This window comes from Gouania willdenowi, chromosome 16 (assembly GCF_900634775.1).
Source record: "Gouania willdenowi chromosome 16, fGouWil2.1, whole genome shotgun sequence".
Lineage (NCBI taxonomy): Eukaryota > Metazoa > Chordata > Actinopteri > Blenniiformes > Gobiesocidae > Gouania > Gouania willdenowi.
This window is the reverse complement of record NC_041059.1, coordinates 38,112,988-38,124,742: the sequence shown is the minus strand read 5'-3', so window position 1 is coordinate 38,124,742 and position 11,755 is coordinate 38,112,988. Positions and strand designations below refer to the sequence as shown.

At 41.6% G+C, this 11,755-nt stretch overlaps 1 pseudogene; it reads right to left on the bottom strand.

Moving 5' to 3' along the window:
* Positions 1 to 403: 403 nt before the first annotated feature.
* LOC114478467 (zinc finger MYM-type protein 1-like) lies at positions 404 to 9,013 on the bottom strand (annotated as a pseudogene).
* Positions 9,014 to 11,755: the final 2,742 nt, after the last annotated feature.

Genomic DNA, 11,755 nt, shown 5'->3' with positions numbered 1-11,755 from the left:
GAAACGGCAAACACGGCGGACTGGTGGCATGATTTCAGTTTGCTTCTGGGTCACAGGCGGAAGTGTTTGTAACTCCTCACAGCGGGAAAGGCTTGTGATTGGTATTTTCTCCCACGATGTCCTCAAAGCAGGATTTCAGATATTTCAACAGACCATATGCCTCATATCCAGAGTCAGCTCTGTGACTCCCCGAGGTCTTTTCCTTTCGTTTGCAACCTTCAAGGCAAACAAAAGGCTCGTCAAGGCACTGCTCCTGGATGTGTGCCTCTTTACAGCGGTTCCTCGATCGGTTGTGATGTCGGCTGTGCCTCCGCTAGGCCAGTCGTCTCGAGGGCAGGTTCGGCTGGTGTTGGCACCTTCCTGCAGTGTGATGCGTGAATCCACGTGGCTCACTCTGCGACCTTCACAGCCGTCTCGCGTTGTGCATGATCACAAAGTCACCTGGAAGAATGTCATGGAGGTTCTCGGTGGTAGTCAGTGGAAGGGCCGCTCGTACTCTGGACCTGTTGAGAGTAAGAATCGTGGACAGTTGTGCACAGTATTTTATCAAACTGTCGTCTGGAGAGCTGTCTCAGCCCAGGACGAAACAGAGGGGGATAGACCCACATTGGGTGGCCGCCCAAAAAGGATTTCAAAGGGTGAATGTTTAGATTTCGGATGGACCTGTTGTCTCATCTGAAGGAGGACAAGCGGTAAAGCTTTGATCCAGTTCAGTCCTCCATGCACTTGTTTAACCTGTTTTTCAGAGTACCGTTAGCTCTTTCTACGGCCCCAGCGGACTCAGGGTGATAGCTGCAGTGTTTTCTAAGATCCATGTCTAATCTCAGCCCTAACTCTGTTATCACCTGGCTGACAAAATGTGTGCCGTTATCAGAAGAAATTTTGTATGGAATGCCCCACCTAGGAATGATGTCTGTTAGCAGTGCTTTGGCTACTGCCGTGGCTGTCTGATGTTTGGTTGGAAAGGCCTCAATCCATTTGGAAAACATGTCTATGATGATCAAACAGTGCTTAGGCATGGATGGCGGTGGGTGAGCTGTCTAGCTAGTTAATGGCTTCTTTCTACCTGGATTGTTTTTAGCACAGATCATATATTTCTGACAAAACTCGGCTGCAAAGGAAGAAAATCCCTTTGTGTACCACACTGTCTGAACAGCAGATACCATACCACCCTTTGACACATGGGCCTGACCGTGTGTCAATTTTGCATAAGCAGAAAAAAAGAGCAGTTGGTAAACAAGGTTTTGAATCGGGACCATACCAAATCCCACCTACCTGGTGGCAGTCTGAGGCCTGCCATCTGCGGCGATCGGCTGGAGTGACAAAGGCGGAGAGTTCAGACAGAGAAGGACATGCAAGTCAGACGGAAAGTGTGGAGCGTGACTACATGTCTTCTCAAGATGAATGCATACAATTGGGAGACATGGAGATGTGAGAAAGCCAAATAAGTTTAACCAAATAAATAAATGTTATTTATTTAAATTGTTTGTATCGGGTTTTATTTTTCTTTGCTATCTCTTATTTATGAAGGAGAAATCTTATTCTATCCTTTATTTATTCTAAATAATGTTAACACTCCACACCTAATAACATAACCTAGTTTTTTATAGAGCTGAATTTGTCAGTTCATTCGTTTCTAAATTGGTGGCAAAAGTGTCTCCTATTCTGTGTCTGAACCAGAGTTAAGCAAGATTATTGGCCCTTTTAAGGTTAGACAGAATTAAAGTTAAGTTGAGTCGAACAATCATATTGTCTTTTGCTCTCTGCATTTATCCCATTCGTAGGAGTGACAAGCCATAGCACGGTTTGGAGAGCTTCCTTAAATGCTCGGAAGTTACTTAACTTTAAACTATCTCATTTATATCTATCAATTATTAAGAATTTCAGGAGGACCCTCTTTAAATCTCAGGCGACCCAGATTGGGCCACCAACCCAATGTTGAGAACTTTTATTTTACTCTTAAAAATGTCTAAACCCAGTGAAAGTGTCTTGCACGCTAAATGCTGGTGGGGGAAGAAAATGGTTGGAGGGTTTTGAGGTATATCATTTTCCTATGATTTATCAAAATCAGAGGGACGTAGAAGAATGCATTTGGATTCTTAAAACCATATGATAAATATCATTGGAAAATCACTTATCTGATCATTTTGGATGTGTCTCCGTTTTCCTCTCTCTTGTGTCCGCCTGCTTTTTGTGCCCTCCAGCCTCCTCAACCTCCTCCTCCTCAGCCATAAAGGTCAAAGCCAGGGTCAACTGTACGCTCCTTTTGGAAATTTGAAGATCTGTCCCCACTTTTGCAGTTGGATTGGAAGTCTCTGTAGTCTCTTTAATTCTCATCCTTCATCAAAGAAGCAGTGACCAGGCATGACGGCTGAAGGAGGCAGGATCGGAGTCGAAAAGGCGGTGCCATTGTCTGTTCGGAAACACTCAGAAACAGAAAGAGAGGAAAACATTAAGACTTAAATGAATCATTTAAAATATCCCTTTCCTTTAGTTGGATTTGATTCGTCTCCTTTGAGTAAAAAAAACAACACAATAACAACAACTAAGACGAAGACATAGACAAGTGTACACAACAACGAGTATATACATACAACAACAACAAAAAAACATGGACACTGAACATGAACAGTAAGGTCAGTCAAGGTCAAAGCCAGTCATTCCACTGAAAGTGGTATTATATATTAAAAAATGTCGTTTGGTGTTTTTAAACACCCAGAAAAAATAACCTTTAAAACCTGGTAAACTAAATGGCCCAGTTGTCGCTCACTTAATGATTCTCTAGACGGGAAGCCAAAAGACCCGACCCAAACCTCAAGTTTAACGCATGATTTTGGTCCATATTTAGTTTTCATTTGTTGTATTAACGGGGCGTCCCAGTCCACAGCATCTCTAGCCGGTACCACGCTATGTACTTTACCCATCTTACGCGCTCCGACAATATCTCAATAACTGCTGATCAGACAGACCGCCGAGCGGTAAACCACAAACCTCTCCACCCGAGTCACCGAGAAGGAAGAAATAAAATAAAACAATAATCCCTCCTATTAAATACTCCTTCCCGATACGCGGGGAGACCTCTCAATAGCCGTAGGCTAGAGACAAGCACACCCACACACACCATACAGCCGCTACCTTTTGAGGAAACAACGACTGCGCTCTCAACAGCTAAAATCAGTAGATGCTCTTAAAAGAACAAGTACGCCGACACGCCGGAGACAAACACACCCCTCAACAGCTAATATCAGTAATGCTCTTTAAAAGAACAAATACGCCGACACGCCGGAGTTAAACCCCTCAACAGCTAATATTCCCAAAACGTCAACAAAACAACATCAGGAACGAAGCCAGAGACTCATACACACTTCAGATATCTGCCAGAGCACGTAACCGATAAAGAACAGACCCGCGGACTGGAACACCCAAATTTCAACCGCACAGTACAGCAGAGACAATAGTACTCATAGCAACTAATGGGACAGTTTTCTCGGGAAAAATTTGGTAGAAAAATTTGGTACCTCCCCTGCTGTCGAGTGGCTTCGGGCCGGCAAGACAGTCCGACGCGGTATGGAGGAGGCGCGCAAAATGACAACGATGAATGTTGAACTAGGCTGTCTGTCGCATGCAGCTTCAAAAGGGTAAGGTACAGATTGTTTACGAGGGTATCGGTCAAAAAATGTCAAAATGTAAACTTGGTTGAGGCTGCAGTCCTCAATGTCTGTCTCAATTTTCCTGAAATTGAGTAAAAACAAAGGAGTAAAAGAAGAATCGTTCAGAAATAATCAAAGAAGGAAAAAAAAACATGTGAGCTCAAAAAATCATGGCCAATAAAAGAATAAAAAATAAAAAACTTCAGCTCCAAAAGCTGAGGCAACAGAGGGCTCTTTCTTCAACGGATGTAACCATATCTTGCATTGTGGGGGGCCTCCCCTCAACAAGAAAATAAAAGGAAAGATAAGCAAACAAAAACAAAACCATTAGTAACTATTTTCCTCCCTTTTGTTTGTCTTTCTCATAAAGGCAAAAGCAGTGCAAATAAATGTGTTTTCTGTGTGAAGTTATGGTGGTCCTGTGTTTCAGCTCATAGTTATGAACGTGAGTGTGTGACTATATGTCTGGTCTGTCTGCGTGTGAGAGAATAATTGAAAACAAAATAATCTAGTGCACAGTCAGAAGATAGAGGGGTTAGTATTGTCCTATCGAAGGAGAAGCTTGTTGGCTATTTGCTAGTTGTCCCCTCCCTATGCCAAAGTTCAAGGCTAAAGTGACATAGCACTACCACCAAAGGCTGTGGTGGACTTCTTCTGGCTTGGTATCCTCGTGGCTTTTGAAACAGTGTCTTTTTGGTGTAGATGTTCCAGCAGACGTGTGACCAGTCTGCAGTTGTTGCCCATCATTCAGGCAGCAATCGTGGTGTTCAACCCTCAACTCATTGGTGGGGGAGTGTTCAACCAACTCCGATGCCCACAGGTTCTCAGTCTTTGATGATGGGCAGGATGTGTTAATCCCAGCACTGGCATGCGGCCCATTCCATAGACGATGAAGAGTTGACTTGGGACTGAGCGAGTCATTTTGTTGCAGCATTGCTTTGCTGAATGGGAGAGTTGAGTTCTTGGTAGAAGCTTGGTCCTTTGTATGATGTTGACATTTCATTAGCATAAGAGTTGGAGGTGATTTCATTCATTAAGAGCTTTCATTGAAGATATCATTTCTTCAGGGACAACCGCAAAGCCAACAGAAACTAACACTAAAATAATAAAAAAAATGATAATGATGATAACAGTAATATTAAAATAAAATAAAATGAAATAATGTATTCATCTGTGTGTTTGTTTGAGTGTTGCAATGGCTTTGCACTATTCTGCAGGCTGTGAGAAGCCACAACATTGTTAGTTTTGGCAATCTATGTATTAATAGCAGACCGTATTACAAGTATGTAGTGTCTAATCATGTGACCATTCACTAAACTGGCCAATGAGGGGCGCTACGCCTGGATAGAGTCAATGCGTGTATGTGTAAATCATTCCTCTGTGTCTATCTCTCTGTCTCTCTCTGTGTGTGTGTCCCTTTCTCTGTGTGTAATTGTTATTCCTGCAGTCTCCTCCTCCACCAAAAGCAACCGTTTGCGTTAAAACAAAAGGGGCAAAAGGAGATACAGGCCATCCCCCCAACGGAAGAGACATCTATTCACACTATGGCTACGGAGGCTCTGTCTTTTGTGTGTGTGTGTGTGTGTGTGTGTGTGTGTGTGTGTGTGTGTGTGTGTGGTGTGTGTGTGTAAACGTCCAAAATGAAAGCATTAAAGTCAAACAACAAGGGAGAAATCTGATTAAAAAAAATAAAAATTAAAAAAAAAATAAAAAAATAAAAATTAAAAAAATTAAAAATTAAAATTAAAAAAAATTAAAACAAAAGGTAAAACTCACCGAAAGCTTGCCGGTTTCATGATCCGAGTTCACATCATACCGAGAATGTATATGCGCATTGCATATACTATTTGTTTATTGGATTTTTCATCATACTTAGGAACTCATTTTCTATAAATAGTGCTAACTTATCCAATAATATCTCACTGATGTCTTCATCAGTCTGTTTGATCCCCATTATTAGTGTTTTACTCCCTTTAGTCTTCACTACAGTTAATTGGATTAGGTTAGGTTTGGGGTTTTAATCCATTTTGGTCTCAGTGCAGAGGTGAACTCGGTATACGACACCGGGGTGTTTCGGAAACTTTGGTTGCCTGTCTATTCTATGGTCAGGACCTCACAGGCTGTCCGTGGAGGTGCCTGAACAAAATCAAAGTAAATAATGACTAGCCGTCCTAGATGCCTGAACAAAAATAACCGGAGCCCGAAGAAAAATATAGAGAACTTATAGTATTAAAAAGCAAAGAACTTCAACCATTTGAGCCTTTCTCATTACAGTCTTTACAATACTCGACTGGTTATCGGTCTATCAACACAGAGTTAATATATAAATATAGATATATATATTTAAAGGCAGCTTTACCTTCGTAGTCCGAATTGGTGTTTGAGGATCAGCCGATGGTTCGTGATCCAGTCTCTGTCCGAGAGGCAGACCACCGCGGGGCAGACCCGGAGTCCCATACCATTAAAAGCTGGCTTTGGGGTTTTAAGCGCGTCCGCTCTCCGGGTACCGGTCCGCGGCCGAAGCCCCCCAGAGCAGAAGATGAATCCTGTTATAGTGACGCCAATTGTTACGGTGAAATTTACGGTTACCTCATCTTTGACTTGGAAACACACTCTGTGGTGATAAATGATGAAGACCAGACAGGAGAGATGATGAAGTAATAAAAAATGATTTAATCTAAACTAAATGAAAAGGTACAAAGCGGGTTGGACGAAGCATTGGTCTCCCCTGGCCAGGGGAAAGGGCGCGAAGAGCAGGAGAAGAAGAAGGGGCCAAAAGTTCCTTTTTCCCACACATTTATACCCCACCGTCCCACCCACCTTCCTCCTTCCACAGACAACAAAAGAAGGGACCGGGGGGGGTCAGTGAAAGTTAGATGTGTGTGTGTGTGTGTGTGTGTGTGTGTGTGTGTGTGTGTGTGTGTGTGTGTGTGTGTGTGTGTGTGTGTGGTTGTGTGTGTGTGTGTGGTTGCGTGTGTGTGTGTGTGGTTGCGTGTGTGTGGTTGTGTATGTGTGTGTGGTTGCGTGTGTGTGGTTGTGTATGTGTGTGTGGTTGTATGTGTATGTGGTTGTGTGTGTGGTTGTGTGTGTGTGTGTGTTTTGAGTCTTTTGATATGTATAAGATAAGATGTGTGAAGGAGAATGGCTACCCCCAAGAAGACGAAGAAGAAGAGAAAACAGGCACAGAGTTAAAAAGCAAATTATCCCCTTAATCATACACACATGACAAATATAAATGTATCATTGAACATTATTAGATAATTTGCTACGACATAAGGAAACCAAATTTCTCCTCCACATTTTTGTATGCGTCTTTGCGTTGTTTCAATTCTTGTGACAAGCAGTCACAGATGACATATTGTGTGTCAATCAAGAATGCTTCACGGCCTGAGCGCCGCACCTCTGGACCTGCAGACTCACCAAACATAACTTTCTTCACTCGTCTCCTTTGGCTATCTGCTTTGTATCTCTCTGTCGCTGTGAGAGTCTTGGCCTCTGCTTCATAGACATCAAAATCATTTCTGGCCTGTCCCATGTACTCTATGAGAGAACTGTACAGAAAAGGAACAGTACATACATCAATTTGTACCTGTTGCAATGCTTTGCTGGTGAAATTGATTCTTCTCAGCAGTTCATCCCACAGTCATAACTGTCATAACTGCAGTTTCAAGGGTCTCCATCACTGTTATTAATTGACTCGCCTCATATTGAGCAGCTCTGGGGGTTCCATGGTCAACTTTGATTTCGTTCAAAGCATCCTGTATAGCTTTGTAGCCAAATCTCAGAGCTTTTGTTGCATCAGCTCTTGCAGACCACCTTGTGCTGGAAAGGCTCTTCAGTGTCAGACCTCGCTCACATTTTGTGAGATGGGCTGTTAAAATCTCCCACCGCCGAGTTGAAGCTGAGAAGAAGTTGTAGAGATTTTGAATGAAGCCAAAAAATGAAATTGCTTCAAGGCAACATTCTGCTGCACATGCACCAACTAAATAAAGAGAATGTGCAGAACATGGTATGAAGTCAGCATTAGGATTCTTATTTTTTATTCTTACCTGGAGTCCAGAATATTTCCCTGCCATGTTACTAGCGTTGTCGTAGCTCTGCCCACGACAGTCCATCAAATCAATGTCCAGTTCTTTTAACTCAGATTTGAGTGTTTCTTCCATGTGTACTGCAGTATGCCCATGTAGTGGTATGAACTCCAAAAATCTCTCGACAGGTTCACCACTTTTCTTCAGGACATAGCGAATTATCAGAGCAAGCTGATCAACATGTGTGATGTCAGGTGTTGAGTCCACAATGATGGAGAAATACTTGCCATCTTTAACTTCTTTTACAATGGCATGCAGAACTTTCTTAGCCATCAGCTGGATAAACTCATCACAAACTGTAGAGGACAGGTAACTGGTATGTCCCCTGCCCTTATTTCCATATCTGGCTAGATGTTCTGACAGTAGTGGATCAAAGCGACTAATTAACTCTAAGCAGCCCAAAAAGTTCCCATTGTGGGGTGATCCTACTAACTCATCGTCCCCACGGAAGGGCAGTCCTCGTGAAGAAAGAAACTGAATAGTTGCCACTATACGTTTCAAAATGTTGAGCCAGTATGCTCGCTCAGACTCCTGTTGCTGTACTATGTTTGAATCTATGTGTGCATTTTTATTTCCAAGTGATGATAGACTCAGCACAGCAGTGCGATGATCCATACTATTTTCATGTTCATGCAAGCGATTAGCACAGTTTTTCCAGTCATTAAATCCAGTGACAAATTGATTGTCTCTTATACTGAACAACTTGCAGCAGTAACAGAATACAGTGCCAGTAGACGGTGAGTACACGAACCATTTTCTTGACAGGGTTTCTCCATAAAGCTTTTTTCTAAAGAAATGTTCCTTAGTTAAGCTTCGGTTAATGTCTCCATATTTCCTCTGTGATGCAGAGAAATCTCCAATATTTTGACAGGGATTGTTTAGTGTAAAGTACTCACGCATCCTGTCATCAATTTGGTCCCACTTTGCAGGATCAGATGGGTAGCTTGCTAATACCCTTTCTGGGTCTAGAGGCTCCTGCTTCAAAACGATATTGGGCTCACTTCTGGCACATCTGGCTGGCTGCTGTTCTTCCATCACTTTGTCCGTCTGTGACGGCGCTGATGTTGACGGCGCCACTGCGTCTTCCACCGCATTTCCCGCCCCGTTTTCGGGGCGTGTCTCCGGGCTTGTCTCGGCCTCTGGCTCTGCTGACTCCAGCAGGTTCACACCTGTCGGACGGCTTCCCGACAGAAACTTCTGTAAAGCCCCCCGCTGTCTTTTCTTTTGTTCCTCTTCAATTTTTTTCTTTTTACGTTTTGCCGCACCTGAAAGCATCTTGAATGTTAGCCTACTCAAAAAATGACTTGCCTGCTAGCTTTGTTGTCCCGCACTAACCTCTGACCGCGCTGCTGACGTCCCCTCTGATTTAACTGACTGGCGTTAATGTGACGTAATGTAACAGTCTATGGTTAAGATAAACATCGTGACTTTTTTTAGTTAATTAAGAAATATTGAAATAAATTGTAGATAGGACATTTGTACATTTTTATTTTTATTTTTTTAATCTTTTTTTTTTTTTGTCTTGTCCCTCTGTCTGGGCCCCATCCCGTGAATCGGGACCTAGGCACGTCCCTAGTTTGCCTTTGCATTAATCCGGCTCTGACTGTCAGCGTGGCGCCAGTGGTTGAAAACACCTAATAAATAAGATAGATTGTTATTTTCACAGCACACACAATGACACGCAGGTGTTGATGAAAAAAAGACCTGCAACATACCTGAGTGGTGAATTGAATGCGGTCTGTCTGTCTAGTTGACAGTGGAATTTCCCTGCGAATCTTGTTAACTGTGCCAAGGATGGTGGTTTTCAGGTTAAGCAGTCGTTGTGCAAGAGACAGCAGGTGTGAAGAAATTGTCGGTGATGACAGTTCGGCCCTTGTTCATGAATGGTTCCATCAGCCTCATCACTATACTCTCTGACAGTCTTTCCCCACTAGGACGACTGGGGTCCTTGCCAAGATATGGAAGGATGTTTATTTGTTTATTGGAGGATAAGCCTCTTGAGATGGAACATCTCGTTTTCGAGGGGTCCTCAACTTACATAAGATGACAGATACAGCAGAGCAGACAATACAGGAATTCAGTATTTCAAAAATAATAAACACAACAAAGTATAGATAGACACACACACACGCACCCACACACACACAGTATACATTTGACAGTTGTTTTAAACAGTAAATATTTTATACAAAAAATAAATTAGTAATAAAAGTGATATCATTAATAGTAGCTATCTAATGATAGTAAGAACTTTCATTATATTAAATAAATAAAACGGTTTAGGTTACATAGCCTATAATCAAAAACACTGACAGATATTCTGGAGATGGAGGACAAGAGCATTTTTAAACAGAGACAGAGAGGTTAGAGAGCGGATCGATAATGGGAGAATGTTCCAGTCAAGTGGAGATTTATATTTGAATGAATATTTACCGACTTCTTTTTTGACTCTAGAGACGACAAGATATGGTTGTTCAGCATGACTCAAACTGTATGAAGATCTGAAAGGAATTATATATTGTTTTAAATAATCAGGAAAACTTAAATCAATACATTTAAATATAAATAATAACCAGTGAAGCTGTTGTCTAGATGCCAGAGAGAGCCATGACAAATGTTCATACATTTGGCAGTGGTGAGTTCTGAAGGGACAGCGGAGGATAAATCTACACAGACTATTGTCAGTGACATTAAGTGGTTGGAGAATCGTGGCAGTGGTGTTTTGATAAATAATATCACTGTAATCAATAATGGGAAGAATCAACTGGGAAATGATCCTTTTTCTAACTGAGTAACTAAAACAATTAACTGATTGATAAAGCAATTTTAAGTGATAAGAAATTTTGTTTGTAATAGTTTGTATATGAGTTTTAAATGATAATGAGAAGTCTAGTCATAGACCAAGATATTTGAACTGATCAACAACTGGGACTGGTGTCAAATCAGAAAAAGTGAGTTTAATCTCATTGGCTGAAACTGGGCGAACCCGCTTCTGGAACAACATAAAATTTGATTTTGAAATATTGAGTAATAGTTTATTAGATTGTAGCCAGGATTGAACTGCATTAAAGTCATGCTGAATAGAGTGATTAATATCAGAGATATTGGATTTTGCAGAATAAATCACGGTGTCATCAGCATAAAGTTGGATGTTACAGTCATTGCATGCAAGAGGGAGATCATTAATAAATATTGAAAATAAAAGTGGACCAAGAACCCTGCGGAACACCTTTCTCAATAAATGAAAATGCAGAGTAGCTGCCATTGTAAAACACACACTGCTGCCGATGATGAAGGTAAGAATTGAACCAGAGGAGCGAAGACCTATCCAGGCCTATAGAATGAAGCTTGTCTAAAAGCAAATAGTGATCGACCATATCAAACGCTTTGGTGAGATCTATAAAAAAAAAGCACCATTAAGCAGATTATTGTCAAAGCCAGAAAAAATATCATTGGTAAATTTTAATAAAGCAGATGTAGTAGAGAAGTGTTTTCTAAAGCCAGATTAAAATGGAGATAAGCGGTTATTGGTTGAGAGGTGTTCAGGTAGTTGATTAAAGACTATTTTCTCATAGACTTTAACAATACTGTTAATCATAGAGATTGGTCTGTAGTTATTTACATTACTAGTGTCACCCCCTTTGTGCAGGGGGATGACCTTTGCACATTTCCTGGCAGAGGGAACTTCACATGTACTAAATGATAAGTTAAACAGATCGGCTAGAGGAAAACATAGAACATGAGAGGCAAGCTTGATAAACTTGGTCTCAATGCCGTCTGGACCAGCACTGCTATGAGAAAGTTCATTTATGATCTGCTCCACTACAGCTGGGCTTACCCTACTGAATGAGAAACTGCTGCAAGATGGAGCATCAGAGGAAGAAAGTGAAGCAAGGGGAGGAGAATGGACCTGTGGAAGTTGTGAAAAATGTTGGCTAAAGGCAGAAGCAATCGCACCAGAGTCATTATTAATTACATCATTAATAAGCATATTCAATCAATCAATCAATCTTTATT